We start from the raw sequence: 18,134 nt of genomic DNA, 5'->3' as shown, positions 1-18,134 counted from the left end.
TTAACTGGGAGGCTTTGTTTCACATCTGTCCCGAAAACCTGTCTCCTGTCAGCTAGACAAAGGGTAGTTTTCACAGCAGATACAGAAGGCAGAGACATGCTTCTACGGTTATGTAAGGCTTTAAGGAGTTTTACAGGCAAGTAAGATGCAGCTCCAGACACTAGACCTTTTAAATCATTTAAAGCTGACATAAGCTGATCCTATGCACAGCTTATAACCATGTTTTTACTTTTCAGCTCTGACAATTACAAATTGTATGTATTAGCTCCGCAAGGATTCCTGCTCAGCAGCGCTGCGAGAGCCCCTTCGCCCCCGGCACAGCAGCGCTCTGCTTTAGCAGCCTCCATCCAGAGCCTTCACCCAACTGTCACCAGCGGACGGGCAGGAGAGACCCACAACTCAAAAAAAATCCCACCCCTACATCTGCAATCTATGGCAGCCGCCGTTTTCCATGCTTCAAGATGGTTTTCAGACCATCTCGGCTCAGCAGGAAGAAGCCTGGCATCCTCGAAGACCTAGTAGCCTTTGAAGATGTTCAAAAGAGAAGGGAAAAAAACAAATAAAAGGTCTTAGCCACTTTGCATGAAGTTGAGTGAAAAGTCTCGGGGCAGAACTTGACTGGAACTGCTTTAAGTGCTTCTCCACTACAGCAGCGGTGCGTCATATGAAAGGCTCTATTTGGCATCTCTCCACAGTTATAAATAAAAAACATATTTATCTTTGGTCATGCATATAATTTAGAAGTCGGACAGAAGAAACCTTTTTTCTCCTTTTAAATCTGCAGCAAACCCAAGATAAATTCTTATAAATTACTTCTTTTAAAAGGAGGAAAAGAAAAAAACAATAACAAAATAGTTGGGCTATTTGGAAATCTGGAAAACAGATTATTTCTTTGGATGGAACAGAGTGTGTGTATGTGTCATCATGACTTTAAACAGTTCTTTGGATTCCCATGGAAATACTTAATTGAAGTTAATAAGATGTGGAGTTATCAGTGGTTTGCCATGATAGATTTCATATGGTCCTTCCAAGACATTTTTCTCTTCTGAAATCTACTGACCTAAGACTGTGTTAACCAGTGATKTGAGCAGCAACTAGCGCGGACGGATGATAAATCTGAGTGAAACTCTACTAAGAAACATAGGAAGGACAGGAGTTTGGGCAAACGCTCTCCAACTCCAACCTCTGCAACGCATGGACTAAGCTTCTGATTTATAGCATGCGTGACAATCCTCCATGGAAGCCTTCAGCAAAAGACTCATTTGCTTCTTGACACTTGCAACATGGCTCAGAAGTTCTTTAAGCACCATGAGAGCAGGGGAAAAAAAATCACTGACAGACAGAATACAGAAACCTTCCCTCCAATCTGGCGCTCCAGAAGAGGATCCAACAAGTTGTCCTCACCACTTCAGGGGGCCGGGTCCACCTGCCTTCCACAAAGCACAYGAGCTGCAACACACTAAAAAACTCTTGACTCGTTAGACCAGTAAGAGGAAAAGTTGCCCCCTCTCTCGTGCCTGAGTTTAGAAAACGGACCCTCTGTATTGGAGAYGGATGTGTAGTGCCCATAGCACCTTCTCATCGGGCAGCATGTGCCTACACAGCCCACCGGGCAGCCAGGAGAGCCTCCTGGGGCGCATCCTTCCCGGCAGAAATGGGTTACCTGGCATCTGCAAAGCGGAGCAGCTTCGAAAACATCTGTATAGACCCTTTTCTGAAAATATCTCAAAATARATTTGGCTTGAGCCGGTGTTTCTGCAGCACTATACACAACCACACTGTTCTGCAGTTTATGTAGGACAAAGCATTTTTTCTAGACTCCTAACAGCATGGTTTCTAAAGGACTTTGTAGGCACAGTCTGCTTCACTTTGGCACCCATTCCATTTCTGTATTTTAGGTAATTAGTGAAGCTGTTTTCCTAGAACTAGCCAAAAACATGCAGCTTATCCTGATTTTCCTTCAGGATAAGGAATTTGTAGAGGGTTTTTTTTTGTTGTTTTTTTGGCATAACTACCTTTTGCCTTCAACTTTTTTTTTTTTTTTTTGCCAACTCTGCTTCTGCAAACACATCCAGTGCATATGTTTCTTTTTAAAGTTAATATTCCTTTCAAACACCCCATCCCCACCGGTGAAGTCCAGTCCAYGTGTACGGGCTGTAGGGCCGAGGTCAGCGTAGCGCCTAGCAGTAATTAAGTTCGTCAGCAGCAAGCGGAGCGCACTCATTAACCTAAAAGCAACCTGGGCATTTAACTCACAATGACCAACGCTATACACAGGATTAAAGGAAAGGCACGAAAGTATCATGGTGCATGCAATGTACYTCTACAACAAAAACCATCGGACAACATTGCATTGGGAAATACTTGCAGGTCAACACAAAAAGTGGATTGTAAGGTGGAGAACCCAAGATTCGTGGCTTTAGCACATAGTGCAGGGACGGGATGCAATGTCTGTGCGCACCGACTCAAGGCTCCCACTGATGCCAGGGCACCCGAGCCGGGCGCGCGGGGCGTCCACGAGATGTCCCTGGCCGAAGCAAACAGCCTCCTGTGGCAGAATTCAATCATTTCTAGGACAGCGGAGAGGCTTTCTGCTTTGATGACTCTCTATTTCTTTAAGGAAGAAACAAAAAAAGTCTGATTTGGGTTGAATAAAACGAATCGAACTACTCACTGTAGCTCTCATCTAAGCTGTAAGCTTAAACTTTGCAAACCTTATGAAAACTACCTGGGGGGAAAATATTACATTCTTATCCTTATGAGGCCTCCTGAGTCTTTCTGGTGTTTTTGATTCAAGTCCTCTCCTCTGTGACCCTCCCACCTCTAGTACTTCATGAAGCTAAACTTACTTTAAAAGTCCTTAATTTAGAAAAACAAACCAAAATTCTGTCAACCCATTCCCCAGTGTCTGACAATAATTTATTTTACAGTAATAAATCTTCACCCTGACAGCTCTCTGATGATGCATTACGTTAATACATCATAATGACAATACTTGTGATATATTACGGATATATTTTCTACAAGGGATATCACCTATACATTCCACTGTCAGAGCACAGCAGAAGATTGTTTGGGAAAAGGGGGCAGAAGGGGAGGTAGAGGATGTTCCTTACCCAGAAGGCAAAATCTCACATAGGAATGTGGAATTAAGTTGATTGCCCTTGTTAAAATACCAAAGAGAGAAAAAGTTGCGGGCCAGCAACGTCTATCATCTCATGATATGATTGCYTGTTCGTTCCTGAAAGGCAGATATTCAAGATGGAATATAAAACGGGAATTTWAAAATATTTTAATTAATAATTCTAAATTAAATAATATTTCTGAAACGAAAACAGGAGAAAGGGACTCCAAAAAATTAAGCAGTATTTCACCAGGCTGGAAAGACTATGATAACGGGAGGTGTGACATTGGAAAGGAGTGGTAGGAAGGCCTGCAAATGGAAATAACTGGCAGTGACAGCGCAAACAATCTGGTGAGAGTTGTGAGCCCTGGAAAGAGCAAGAGACACCACGGACTGATACAAACTCAGCTCTCCTCAGTGCACGGACAAGGTGATGACAAGGCTTTTCAGGAGGAAATGAAGTTATTTTCTGACCTGGTATTTGGCCTTCTGTAGCACCGCTGCGCACAAGAGCAGATCAGAGGTTAGTGCATATTGTGTTAGGCTCTGCAGAAGCAAAGAGAGACAACTCCAAGCTCAACTGTTAAAAACACAACCCCTAAGATTTATAACGTAGAACCGGCGCCTGGCTTAGCAGAGCCTTTTGCCTGGGAAACAGCAGAAATGGCTCTGCTCCGAAGGCTCAGCTTAGCGCCCGAACGGAGCGGGACTGAGAGAAAGCTCCCAGAGGCTGGCTCCAAACGGAGCCTCCGACGCCGTCGGCTCGCGCAGCTCTCTGTGGCAGCAAGCACGGTGCCCCTGCTCTTCACACGCGTTTCTCCAGGGCAGCCAGCACTACTGCCAGCCTGCCGTTTGTTCCTGACACAGAGCTTCTCCGCTCTCGGACAGGGCACTCATTTCTCAGTACGCAGCCTGGGCGCATTTCCTAAACAAGGACAACAAATACCTGTGTTCTGCTGCTTTTCTCACTAGGGCCCTTCTAACCAGGTTATCTAGGGAGGGAAAAGCATACACGTTTTTCTTCTTCACATCTGCAACTAGCCTTATAAGGAGCTTTGCAAAATCCTTCAAGACACCGAAAGGCTTTATAGGGGACATAGCCTTTACAAGAAATAATCCCAAACGTTTCCTGGACTAGACCCTTTCAGAAGCTGCAGGTGAGGATTGTTGGGCGAATCCTCGGGGAGACCTTCAGGCTGGTCTGCATTCCAGGTCTGCATCCTGGGTCTTGCAGTACAATAACCGTGGGTGCATTTATCTTGCTGGACATAATATCCCATTTGGATCTCCAGAAACTACAAAGAGGAATAAGTGTGACCCACAAAAGCCTGTTTCTCAAAAAAAAAAAAAAAAAAAAAAAAAAAAAAAAAAAAAAAAAAAAAAGAAGATATGATGGACTGCTGGTTGGGGGGGGGGAATTTCTTTCTGATGGAAAAAAAAATTTCTGATGGAAATCAGCCGACACAATCACCCCTACCAAGTCCACCTTTCCATGACCAATTGCAAGAGCCTACTGCAATGCTATTACTGCAGTGCAAGCGTTTGGCCTTCAGCTGTTGCAGGGAAACGACCAGCTCCTTCTGCACAGGATACTCCCGGCCACCAGTTGCCCATGCTGCTGTGACCTGCACTACCAAGCCTCATCTGTGCTGTATCCCTTGGCCAAGGCGAATGTCCTCTCATTTATAAAAAAACAAAAACAAAAAAATCCATCTCCTCAAGAGCACCGAGGAAAATGTTAACTGAGTTGCATATCTGCAGGGGTTACAAAAAATGCCCCCACTTACTGCTGTTACAGCAGGATGGGGGCACCCCAGTTTTTGTCAGCAATGCAACAAATCTGCTTTCTGTCCTAGCCCCGCTCCCCGACAGCCCTGCCCTGCGGTGAGCCACACACTGCAAAAGCTTTGCAAAGATTTGCCCTGCAAACAACGTCTCTGTGTATTTTTCTCTGCTGTTTTCTCTTCTTAGAAACAACTGCTGCTCTTTTCATCAAACATAGCTCTGGATAAGATGTGATTGTAGCTGATATTCGAGTCYGTGGCGCTCTTCCTGTCGGCACTTGTTCCAGGCATTGAATGTTTGTAGCAGGGTTGTTTATTCTTCCACCCTCTTCTGTCTGATGTTATTCAAAATTCAAGAAAYCACATTCAGAATTGTACTGCCTTTTCCTGCTGGGCTACAGTAACTTTTATGTGCRCTTTTAAACCTTGTGACACAGGCATCTGCTAAAAAAACTGAAACGGGGCATCTTTATTACTACGGCTCTCTGACTCAAATTATTTAATTAAAATGTTTTTGGCTATTTTTCCTTATGTATCAGGTGAGAAGCACATATAGACATCGCTTTCAGGCATCACACAATCCATAGATGTGCATTACTGAAAAAATTGCTCAGCTAAAGTTCACGCAAAACAAAAGTGAGATTACCCCAAAGGAATCTGTGTTTCAGGACAACTTGCTCGCTGAGTGTCAAACATAAAAGCTCTCCCAGTTGTTAAATAAAGAGTGATAAGAAAATGCACGCAATTTGAATTTCCACTGGGATTATGCCTGGTGAGAGGCAATCGTGTTGTTGGATATTTTCCTCAACACTAAAAGATCGTTATAGTATCTATGAGAGGAAGAAGACACCGAAATAAAAACATTTTTATCCCACATCGGCTACCTGTTCTGCTTTTGCAGAAACTGCCTGAATTAGGGAGGAATTTATCCAAGGTTTTATTATCTAAGGCACTTAAGTTCAACTTAGTTTAATGGATATATCTATTAGTTTATCTATTTTGTAGCCAGTGAAAGGTAAGTAGATCACCCAACACAAATCCATGCAAGTCCCATGGATATTTATTAAAGTAGACATAAAATTCACTTGTTTACCCGACCACCGGTATCAGAGCAGAAGAATATTTTGAAATGAGAGCTGGTGCTCACAAGACTCCCTGCAAAGCCACTTCTGAGAGGAAGGGCCAAGTATTTGCCCCTGCTGTGCTCACTCCTGCGGCCTGCTGGGCAAATACCTTGACAGGTATTTGTAGGAGAGGTGAAAAATGGGGAATGGCCAAGAGGTACTTCTGAAAACAGACTGCAGTCTAAAAACTGCAGGATCGTAATCCCTAGCTCATAACTAGACACTGAGAAGCACTCATACCTGGCATGAAGAAGCTCCACTCGAGAAAGAAGTTGAAGGGCTTACTGCCGCTTTTCCTGAAAGCTTCACTTTGGAGAAGGAAATAATTCTCATGAAAAATAGCTCTTACCTGCAAAATGTTTGCTTTGTATTTGCTAGTAAATCTGACACAATTAACATAGCTGAGAGAGAACAGTGAAAATAATGTATGTTTTTGTTCCTGCACTCCTTTAAATGTAGCTAGGCAAGAAGAGATGGGAACTATGTTCTTAGCTTACCTCCCCGCTCTGACAAGTGTCCATCTTCAGCAACCTAAGGAAACTACAGTGTCAATTTGCCCCTTCTTATCAGTAGTATATTTCAATAATAAACTTAGGATAGGCTTGTCTAGGAGAACTTTGGATTTTCACCTCACCCTTATTTCAGACTGTTTTCACCAAGGAGACTCTTCCCTAGGAAGGGGTGTATCCAGCCARTATTTAGAAAAGATTATCAAAGATTTCCAAATCCTCTTTTATTTGATCATCTGGAAGCTGCATTTTTTTTTAAGATTTTCTAGAGGGACTTAGCAGTTTAGAGGGAAGCTTGTTTAGTTTCTGCTGTTTCCTGTTTAATTGCAGGCTGCTTCATGGAATGCTTAAAATTTAGGCAAGCAAAACGCATTTGTGGATCTTGGCCTAACATTTCTCTAAGTATAAGGAATGGGCAGAAAGAGGAATTTTACCATGTATTCCACAACAGGCTGCTGCATAGCTGGGAGGACCTCTGAGAGGGACAGCGAGTTTATGTATCCTGGAGATCTGGAGAAAAACAAAGAGAAATGGTAAAAAAGGGGGGGRAAATATCAGCAGTATCAGCAGTTACGATAGCAGAGCTGAAGGGCTATTTCATTTTTTGGACTAGGTTTAGAAAGAAAAATAAGTACATTTTTGTTTTATTATGTTTGGAGGTAGTGTATTTAAGCAGAATACACAGAGTGGGTGATATGAGTGATATATGAGTTAATATCTAATGATTTTATTAATTAAGGGGAAATACAAGGTCAACCCTGAGTGAAGGAGATATTCTCTCTGCTCCTCATGCTATTAATAAAGTGCCTCTTCCACTGCTTGGTATTCCCAAAGACAAACAGGGACAAAACATTAGGAAAAAAAAAAAAAAAAAAAGAAGATAAAGCAATTCCAAAATCGGGATCTAGGTTAAACTGTCCTGAAGCCAAGTCAAAACTGGCAGCAAATCCAAAACCAGCAGCATCAGTTGTAGAAAGTGCTGCACCTTGTGGCTCTCTTCTGGACTTCAACCAGAGCCAGCTGCAGGGTGATGTTCACTTGCAGGTGGATGCAAAAGATCCTTCATTTCCAGTCATGCCCCCCAAGCGACCAATAGATTTCTCCAAATTAGGTTACAAGACCCATGTCCATGCGGCAGAGAGGACACAAGTCAGCTCCTACAGCCTGTACCTCGGTGCAGACCTCAATTTGAGTTCTTGTAGGGATGTCCTGTGGCTTGTAAGCCTGATTCCTAAAGCTTCTCCAAAGCCAATGTCCGCTCTCAAGAATTCTTGCAACTGTCACGTGCAAGTTTATTTAGGGACCCCACAGAATCCGCCAGTTCCAAAAGCCGAGCTCAGACCTGCGGGGGACACTATCGTGCACCACTCAGGCCACTTTTCCAACAAGTAAGCTGCTGTGGCCTGGGCTACAGCTTGGTAAAGGGATGGCAAGTGTCAACATGCAGCTCATGTCTCCTACGTTAACAACAGGAGGCTTTAGAGCCTGCAGGGTCAGAGAGCCTCTGTCTCCACTGTCATCACAAATTCAGTCCCTGTTGACCTCCTGATTCCTGAATTGCCTTTACTACACCCAAAGCTGTCTCAGAAAATGAAAACAATAACAACAAAAAAACTACGCAAGAATTTAACATGTGCAAGACAGTTTTGTATGTAAGGGCTGCGGTGAGTTACGGGATGAACTTAACATAAATTTAGGCAAGAACATCAGCCATAGAACAGTTTGCAGTTTATGGTATCACGGCGCGGCTGTCAAAAACACAAGGCACAGGAACCTAACTTGGAATCGGAGCATATCTGAACAACAAATCCCTGACAACTTCTGCAGGATGAGGGGCTTTGCAGGACGCACGGTGTCCTGGCACCAGGAGGTTAACCCTCACCCCAACAGAGACCTCCAAGGGGCCAGCTCTTCCCCACCGCACTTACAAACACAGCTTAAGTGCAAAGAATGGCAAAACTCACATCGACTTCAACAGGGCAGCAAGTGAAATTAATTGTCTCAGTGAAATTAGTTGTTGGGCAAGTTGGTTTGGCCCAATCCCTCCGTCCCATCTCACCCTTTCCAAAGCCATCTCCACCCCTCCACTGAAGATGCTTCTGACCACAGCGGTTTCACCGTGTTTTCTGCCAGAGGTTTTCATCCTATGTATTCATTTATTTAATCAAAGGATCCCCGTGAAGGAACATCCTTGTGTTTAATGGGCAGTAGCGGGGCATGCTCAAGCGAGGCTCTGTTCTGCTGAAACTGCAAAAAGAAACGCGAGAGACTCCCAAATTCAGGGAGTTCTGTGGAGAGAAAATAGGAAGTGAAACAACTTTAAAAAATGCACACTTTTGTAATGCTTTAAAGCCTTCCTTGCTTTTGCCAAAACTTCACTTTTAAGAAGAACCAGCTGTGGATTTGATTTCTATGTTTCTCAGCCATAAGTCAATAGAGGATTCAATTTTAGAGCACAAGACCTATAACATACAGCGTGAATCATCTCTTGTCTGCATATAAGATAGCACAGACAGATAACGTGCTTAGTGAAAGCTTTATCACCAAGGAAACACATTCATAAGCATTGAATCTAGCACCTTAACATTTACAACTCACTTTAAAAAAATGCCAGCTGTAAATAAGTCCATACCCATAACTAGAAATATGCGGTATCTATCACTTGTGCCTAGTGCAAGAATTACTCACTGCCTGCGCACGGCAATGGGCAAAGCCAGCCCGGAAAAGCCCCGAGCTTCCGGAGATTTGGAGGTCTGAGCTCCCAAAAGTTCATTGTTTCAGAGAGATAATAATTTTTTGGTAATTATGTCTGGCCAATCCATAAGTAACCCCTCACAGCAAGGTTTTATCTAGTGCCGCTTGCTAATTCCTAAAGGTCACGGAGTCTCTTTCCCTCACCCCTAGCGGCTCACCTTTCCCGCGTGCACTACGGGGAAGCATAATTCCAGCAGAGGGGAAATTCAGGCAGCAAATGAGGCAGCGACATAAATATTCATGGGGGAAGAAAACTTTGGAAAAAAAGTTGGGAAAAGAGAGTAGGTAAATCACGGTGTCCTCAGGAGACCACTAAGATATGCCCTGACAATTTACGTGGATTTGCTTAAAATTTAGTCTTTAACTTAAGCAGTGTTATCACACCTACCAGCTTATTACCCTGGCATGAGCACTTGGGCACCTCCTGAGCACAGGGCAYTTGATGGAGGATGGAGCAGTTCCCTACATGGGGGAACCAGTTCCCCACCCTGCGCCCTTCTGTCACACCCTTAATTTACAACCCAGGAATTAGTCAGGGAAATTATTCTGCATATGAATGATAGGAAATGCCCATGTCCCAGTCAATACGCAGCAGTTGTTCAGTATTTCAAATAGGAATGAACCGGACTTCCTATCTAGGATTATCTCCCCTCTCCCCTTCTTGCAAACCRAAGACCTGGAGTGAAGGCCGGTCATGGGATAAGCACACGGTTTCACGGGGACCATCTGCATGTGCATGGCCAAGTTCCTGCACAAGAGCTTGAAGACACGCTGSGCATTGTGTCAGATGCAGTCCCGGTGGAGTTAAGCACAGCTTAACATGGCAATAACTCAATTTCAAGGGAAAAGTCTGCCGGAAGCATTTGAAAATGCTGGACTGGGACTAGTGCTGCTCGCCGAGGTCAGGGGTAACGCACGGGCCTTGGAGGGCACAGAGCGGAACTGGAGCTGCGGGCCTTGGAAAAGCCAGCTTGGAAAACACACCCGGGACGTTGTCATCTGGCCCCTTCCTGGCCGTCCTGCAAAGACCCCGTCTGCAGAGACCCCCGTGCAACTGGGCAGCCTCTGCGCCCACCTCCCACGCGGCCCACGCAAGACAAGGGGCTGCGACCGAGCGGCGCCACGAGCCAACTCGGAGCTCAGAGCACACGCCGGCCACAGCGAAATCCAGCGCCAGCAAGAGCCTGGAACGGGAAACGCCACACTGCAGCACCCAACCCCGACCACTCCTGAAGAATAACAYGGAAGGGATTCCTTTAAAGCCATGGGCCATGAGGGAAAAGAACCCCCACTGGCGAGGAATGATGCAATGCTGAACTCTCACACCACGCTCGGTAAATACTCCCGCGCTGTAACTGAGTTCAGCAGGTTCCCCTGCATCCCCGCACTTCCCTTCCCGCCCCTGGACGCCGTCCACGGCTGTGACGCAGGGGACAGCGCTGTGGACAGCGCTCGTCCGTGAACCTGGAGCACAATCTCCTCAACCCTTCATCTYGCGCTCGCTTTCTAACTCGCGCATCCTCCCTGGCGAGGATGGTGACCGCAGGGCTACAAACACACTTAGCTTTTGTGAGCGCAAAACGAGGGGAAATGGTAAAGTTTCCTCCTTTTTTTCCCCCCTTTTTTTTCCCTTTTCTTTTTTTATACAGAGCCTTTTCTTCAACCCTGATGCCATAAAAGAAGGTGATGTCATAATTTATGATGTTAAACTGGTTACTAAAATGTCATTACACAAGTGAAGTTTTAATTGATGATGTTAAACTGGTTAGCAGGAAAGTGTCAAGTGTCACTTTCATGACATAAACTGCCAGTTATGATTATATAATATCAATTATTCCTTGGAAAACTGCATTAGATCAGTTAGGTCTGAACCAATGTAGTTGGGGCAGGTCCATATTTTTTTAAAAGCTGTTCATCCAGTTCTCATTATTAGGAGTAAAATATACTTTGGATGCAGTTTAGACTTTTATAACTTTCCCCTTGAAATATAATACCTATCTTTCTTACGTGCCCTTCCAGCTGCCATCAGAGCACCAGYGAGCTAGAAAGCAAGCAACGAGATAAATTGTATAGACTTCACTTGTTCTACAGCCTTASAGAAACCAAACCCCCGGGCTGAAGGTAGGCAGTAATAGCAAAACATAATTTTAATAGTTGGTTAAATATAGAACATTCGGATTTGTTGACAGGATGTTGGTTCCTACGAACCCTGCTTTGACGCTGGCTCTCTTAAATCTTTAGCGTGCAGCTGCTCTCCTAATTCCACTTAATCTTGCTCAGGCAGGGAACCAAAAGAGCACAGGAGTGTCAGGAACACGGTCAAGAAGAACGTGATTTCCAGGGCTGGCCAAGGAGATCTGCTCAGAGCAAGAGCTGCAGGTCCGTGCGAAGAGCGGCCAAGAGCGGGGCGAGGAGACGCTCAGCAACACGCACAGGATCTTCGTTAAGCTTAATGGAGAGGGGAAATTAGCCTTCAGGGCAARGCTCTGAGAACTTACCCCATGGTTTAGCAAGGCAGAAAGAACCCGCCGTCTCCTTCTGCATCTTGTGCTCCCTACGCGCTTTCGCAAGCAATTTGGATGTTAGCCCACCGCTTCCCCACCCTCCTAAARACCTTCATGGTGATTAGTGGGCTGAGTGGCCCAAATAAATAAATAAAGGAAGGAGAGAGCAAAGCGAGAGGTTTGTTATTGATTATCCACATGCAGCAGGCATTTTATTACCCACATCCCTCTAAATGGCAGCGCACCATCAGACTTGAGGGATGCGCACAATTCCATCAGACCGCAGCTCTCGAACGCACATGGCCGCACGATGCCAGAGCTGTGACACTTCACTCCCTTCACGGGCTCCCTTCTACCCCGCTGAGCTTCTCCCTGGACGCAGTAACTATTTGTCTCCTCTTCTTTCCTGATCTGCTCTCAYTACTGAGAATATACATTAAAGCTGGGGACAGAGCTAGTGTCAYGCATGCTAGGGATGTGTCACAACAGCACAATTTACACAACAAATCACAGAAAATCTAAGGGGCGAAGTGTGCACACTCATTGGCACAACGGGAGGTTGAAATCCTGGGAGAGAGATGCCACCTACGAGGAAGACGAGGATGGAAACCCTCTGGAGCGCCACATCGATCACCTTGCCTTGCGGCAAAGCTCCACCTGGGACCAGGTTCCAGCTCTCAAAAGCCAAATTCCTTCCACTAGTTCATTGTAACTGAGGGCAAAAAATCAGACAGTGGTGTCTTTATAAAGCTATATCATAATTTATAATTGGTTGTTAATTAATGTCAGATCACAGTGGCATTCCTATGGAATTGCATAGTGGAGTCATTTTAATTACCAGTCCGTAATTATAAATCTCACTGGAATGAATAACAGAGGAACTGCAATAAATAACGATGATCGTGGAAGACTTTTTTGACTAACGTGATCTCCCTGTGTGTATCTCGGGAGTCTAGGAACAGCAGTCTGCAGTTGCATCTGAACACGTTGGCCGTGACGYGGGATTCCCCTTCATGCATTATTGAGAAAGAAAGAAAAAAAGAGCTTTTTTTTGTCGTTGAATCTTCAGCAGTTTATTGTAGCTGGAGCGAGGGCACGCCAGGTCTCCCAGCTGTGCCCCTTGCGCTGCGTGCACACTGCAGATCCCAAGATGGGCCTATTTCCAAGGCGGCCCAAATCCACGGGCCCCTCCACGCGCCACGTTACGGCCGCAACGTCTCCCCTCCGGCGGCCCATCCAGCAGGAGCCCATCCAGGATCCCTGCTGTTATCTGAACCTCGTGAATTCCCTTTTCCCCTCCCTTCTTTGAGGCGCAGAGACACAAGTGTGGCTTATCCACCAGCGATGTCTGAGGAAACGCTGCTGGGCAAAGCAGGAGGAGGAGGAGGAGGCCCTGCCTCCCACACCACATGGGCAGTGYCCAGCACGGCCTTGCCTGGTCCCGCCGCTCACCAGCGGCTCTTGGACACTACGGAGCTCGTCTGGCAGCCACACGGAGGCTCTCATTTCAATTCTGTGCTTTGTATCCTATCCGAGTCACTTTTTCCCCCTTGTTTGCTAGTTTTTAGCCTGTCCCCAGCCCCACCAGCTTGGTTCGAGGTCCCATCAGCCCAGTCCCCTCCTGTCGTTCTCACGGCCACCAGTCACCGTCTTCAGCCTCGCTCCTCACGCCCGTTCCTGCTCCGCAAGCACACGGACGGTCCTTCTCCCTGGGATTTCCTGAGCTCCCTTTGCCTTGGCCTCGGCAGCGCTGCACCTCTCCCCGGGTCCCACGCACAGCTGTGGCAATCTGCAGYGCTGCCAATTTGCACTCTGCAAAATCCTGCTGCAAATCTGCTGGGTTTCACTGGAGAGCCAAGGAGCCCAACACACACTAACACCTCGCAAAGGAGCCACGGCCCTGACCTAAAATTAAAGGGAAGCACAGTGAACCAAAGGTCTCTTCCTAAAGGAACGTGCAGAGGAACACCAGGAAATAGGAAGAACCTTACTCCAGGCTTCAGTGGAGTTAAACCAGAGATGAATTTGCCTAAATAAAACATAAGAAACCTATTTCCTGCAGTAATTACTCCCCTTCTTAGAGAAGTGTAATGTTGGCACCAGCCTTCATTCTAAATTGCACCACAAAACCCCAACCCTTCGCAGCGTTTGAGCATACGCACCAAGCACGCATTTCTCCACTCGGAGATCGCCAAGCTGTTGTTTATTTGCTGGCAAATTTTAATAGTGGGTTTTATAAAGTGGAGAGATGCTCCTTGCACAGCAGAAGGAAACGCACATTCGGGCTTTAAAAAGAAGTCACCACAGGCTATTTTTTGAATCTCCATTTGTTGTTCATTCCCTTTTCCAAAAAGGGTCCATGCAGTGCTGCCCGTGGGGAAACCTCCACGCATTTCTCCAGAGGAGACAGGTTGCACCAAGAGCCAGATAAAAGGACAAATTGCCTCTTCCAACTCCTTTTGTCACCACAAGGACAAAAACAATGGCACATCAGCCACAGAACCCGGTGCACATTACCTTAAATCACAGGGACACGTGAAGACGGGGAGCAGAGCACCCAACCCTGTCTCTGCAGGGTAACATTCCCTGCTCTGCCCAAGGTAACGAGCCCAGCACCTACTTGGGGTTGCTCATTAATTACTGCAACCACCAGCAGCCCTGCGTGCACGCAGGGAAAGTGGCAGGGCTCTCACTCACATTTGTATTCATTTTACTTGGACTTGACTGGAATCATAAAAGGAATGTGGAAAGGRGGAGAGCCTGTTGCCGAAATGAACTTGAATTTTTTTCCCCACAGAAACTTGGGTTCCTGACAGCTTTTTCTTGGGCAGGACATTAGCCTTTGGTAATTTATTGCTTTTAGATTAAATCTGGGGAAACTCAATATTGCAGTTGAATGATTAGAGCAATACCCCTCGGAGTAATAAATTTTCTTTGGTGCCGTGCATCTCCCGATCATGTTTCCCTTCTAATTACATTTACATAAATGATATTCTGCAAAATTAAATTAACATTCAAACCGTCACACTGGCAAGGAGAGACAAAAATTAGTCACAAACTTACATCTCGCAAAGGAAAATAACGCGATGCCCCCTCCGGCCGCCCGTTTTTTTGCAGGGAAAAGGCATGGGGATCACTTCCCAACACCTCCGTGGGAAAGCCCTGTTCCTGTTATCCAGCGATCCCTCTGCCCTGTCAGACACCCATCCACTGCAAAGGCAGGAGCATCCGTCTCCTGTCCAGCTTGTTTTGTCTTGTGGTGCCACTAGGAACAGCCAAATGACTGTGCAAAGAATATACATCCTGCTCCATAAGGCATCCCTGCACTTTTATCTGCTTGCCGCATATGCACCGGATTCGAGATCACCCTATTTACAATCACTCGGGAATCTGTTTGATTTCTGGAGCCTATCCTGCCCTCCCGATAAAGAACAACTATTGCTCCATCCCTGGTGATCGCAGTTCTTATGCAAGCATGCCCGAGCGCTGTGCGCAGTTTTGAGGGATTGGTAGTGCACGTGACAAAAAATCAATATATATTCATTAYATGTGGTGTATACATAGCACAGGAGCACACATAGTCGCGAAGGGAGCCACACCTGGCAGCGTTACTGTAGGTGTGCCCGTTTTGTGCCTCAGTGTACCGTTTGTGTGCAAATTCGGCATGTTTCAGTGCGAGGACAGCAGCACTTTGGTGAAAATCTCAAGGTCAGGTTGTCAAGGTCACGGATTAAACAAGGACTGTGCACRTATGATCCAGCTCTCCAGTCCGACACCTTGACATCCTCGGCATCGCACTTGCTCAAAACAACGCTGGCATTCAGTGAGCGAATTCTCCTTTTGAAAATACACCAACATTTGCATTTTAGCATATTTCAGAGTTCTTGGCAAAGGAATTCCATTTTTTTTTTGTTTGTTTGTTTTCAAAAAGAGTACACTGGGCAGCYTGACCTTTCTTATTTTTAGTTCTTGAAAGCGTGACTTAACTCTCCCTCAACTCCACGGTTCTAWGAGCTCTGCAGGGAGCCTCCCCGAGCTCTGTGACAAACAAGTTAGCTTGCTGTAGCCACAGCACTGCGCGGCCGCGCTGCCCCAGGGGTCTGCCCGCAGTGAGTCACCCGCACGAGCACCTCCGTGCAGGGCTGGACGTGCCAAACACCTCCGAGTCTCTGCTCCTCACCTCTGTGCCGTGGTGCTGCAGCCCAGGCCGCTGCAGAGCCAGAGCTGGGTCGCCTGGAAAGTCCGGGCTGATTTCCGCGCTGGGGACCGCAGGCCAAACCCTGGTTTCACTGCAGGGAACGTCAGGACCAGCACCAGGTACGGGGCGCAAATCCCATGGAAATRGAGGTGCGGGTTCACCTCCAGGAGCCCTGCCAGGACACAGGACCACATTTCAATTTAATGGGACTGACTCTGAGCCCCTGTAGGACTATGAACCTTAGGTGACATCTATGAGTCAGTGAGAACTCGGAGCAGACAAGAAGACAAGGAGACGGGGAACATAACAGCACCAGGCCCACAGGTACCTTTACAACAACGACGCTGTGCAACAGCACTCAATAAACCTTCCCTTCCTCGAGGAGTCAGGACTATAGCTCTACAGGATAGAACAATATAACCAAAATGTCATAACTAACTTCCACTGCTGGCATTAAACTTTAATTCGCTTTATTTCATCAGTCTCTTACGCTATTGCCACTATCGTTGCCACAGTATTTTTTTTGGTATTTAAAAAACCAGCATAGCTTCAGGACATATGAGAGAAGCATAACGAATCTATGTCTGAGACAGCAGCCAGTGAATGATGAGAGAGTTCTGATGATTAAGAAAAGCAGTGGAGAGAATGTGTGAGGTTTGGGTGACATTATCAAGAATTCATGAGATTGCTGAGGTTACCAGGCACTATCGGAGTCCAGGCACTTTGGGCAGTTCCTGTAAACACACCAAGACCATCTTCCATTTGTAAGGAGCTGGGCTCCTTACAAGTTTTCCAATAAAGCTCCATGGCAGGGTCCAAGCACCTTGGAACACTCTGTAACGCCCAGATACTTCATTCAGCTCAGGATCCAGGAAATACCACAGATCCAAGTGACAGAGAGGGGAGCAGAAATAGGTATTTGTCAAAACGTACCTCAGTGACACCTGGTAGGGGTGGCTCAGACCTCCTATTCTTGAGGACAGCTGAGAAATTGTAATCGCATTTCACCACCAAGACTAAAAATTGCMTTTGCAGATTAGCAAGAGACACTGGAATGTATACAAGAATTACAAACTAATTTTACCACAGACATCGGGGGAATCTCTGCATATTAGCAGGCACTGGATGTAGGCATGAATCAGCATTGTCTTAGCCAAAGAACAAGCATCTAGGACATTGCTCAATCCAACAAGAAAATGTCCTACAATTAACATAACGAGCATACAGGCTAGAGCCCAAGCACGAAAGTGTGCTGCAAAAAGTGCTTACTAAAGGCAAGGATTAAAAGGGAAATACAATTACATATACTACTGAGTGCATCTAAAAGGCCCACGGTCTCTGAACACCAGGACTCCATGAAGATGCAACAGAAGCAAGGCATAGGAACTAAGAGCTTTTCAACCTTTGGGCAYCCTTTCCACCGAGCCAGCTACAGGATTCCTTTCCTTTTGAGTACATGAGATGTTTTGTGCTCTCACAACTTAGCTCTCAAGCAGGAGTACTGGAAAAACGGTTGTCCTCTCTCCATCCCCTGAAAARAAAGGAAAGGCACGGGGAATCGGACAGCCTGATTCCTGCCAGTGTGCTACACAGCAAACAGGACACAGGAAATCTCAGGGTGCTCCGGGGAATCTCAGGTGGAAAAAGGGAAGCATGTGCCTGCTCCTTGCTCCAAGCAAGCCCATTAACCCAAACTGCTGGTGGTCTGTGCTAAGAGCCTGCATTTGGCTGTAAGACCAAGGACTGCACCGACTAGGGCAGACACTGAGGCAAATCTGCCAACACTCCTGCAAGAAAAGGTCTGTGCAAAAAATATCTTTAAACATCGTGTTTGCTTTAGTTCTTAGAAAGAGGATCCTTCTGTGACGCAATTCTTATTGTGTCTCTTAGAAAATAACAKGCTCCCCATCCCACTGCAAGCAAGCGTGGCAGCTAGACAGCAGTCACTGGCACRCTTACAGAACAAGTAAGTGGTGAGCTGCTGCTCGACAGCTCGCACACAGCTTTCTCTCTTGASATCAGAAACTCATGGACAAAGAGTGTTTGGAAAGCGGAGAACGATCCAGGTCAGGGGAGATTTCTGAAGCGTTTAATCTAATTGCTCACACAAGGATCAGCTTAGGCAGTCGTAGGTGAC

Source organism: Nothoprocta perdicaria, unplaced genomic scaffold (genome assembly GCF_003342845.1).
Source record: "Nothoprocta perdicaria isolate Ctin4 unplaced genomic scaffold, notPer1 scaffold_138, whole genome shotgun sequence".
NCBI lineage: Eukaryota > Metazoa > Chordata > Aves > Tinamiformes > Tinamidae > Nothoprocta > Nothoprocta perdicaria.
Note: the sequence above shows the minus strand (reverse complement) of the source record.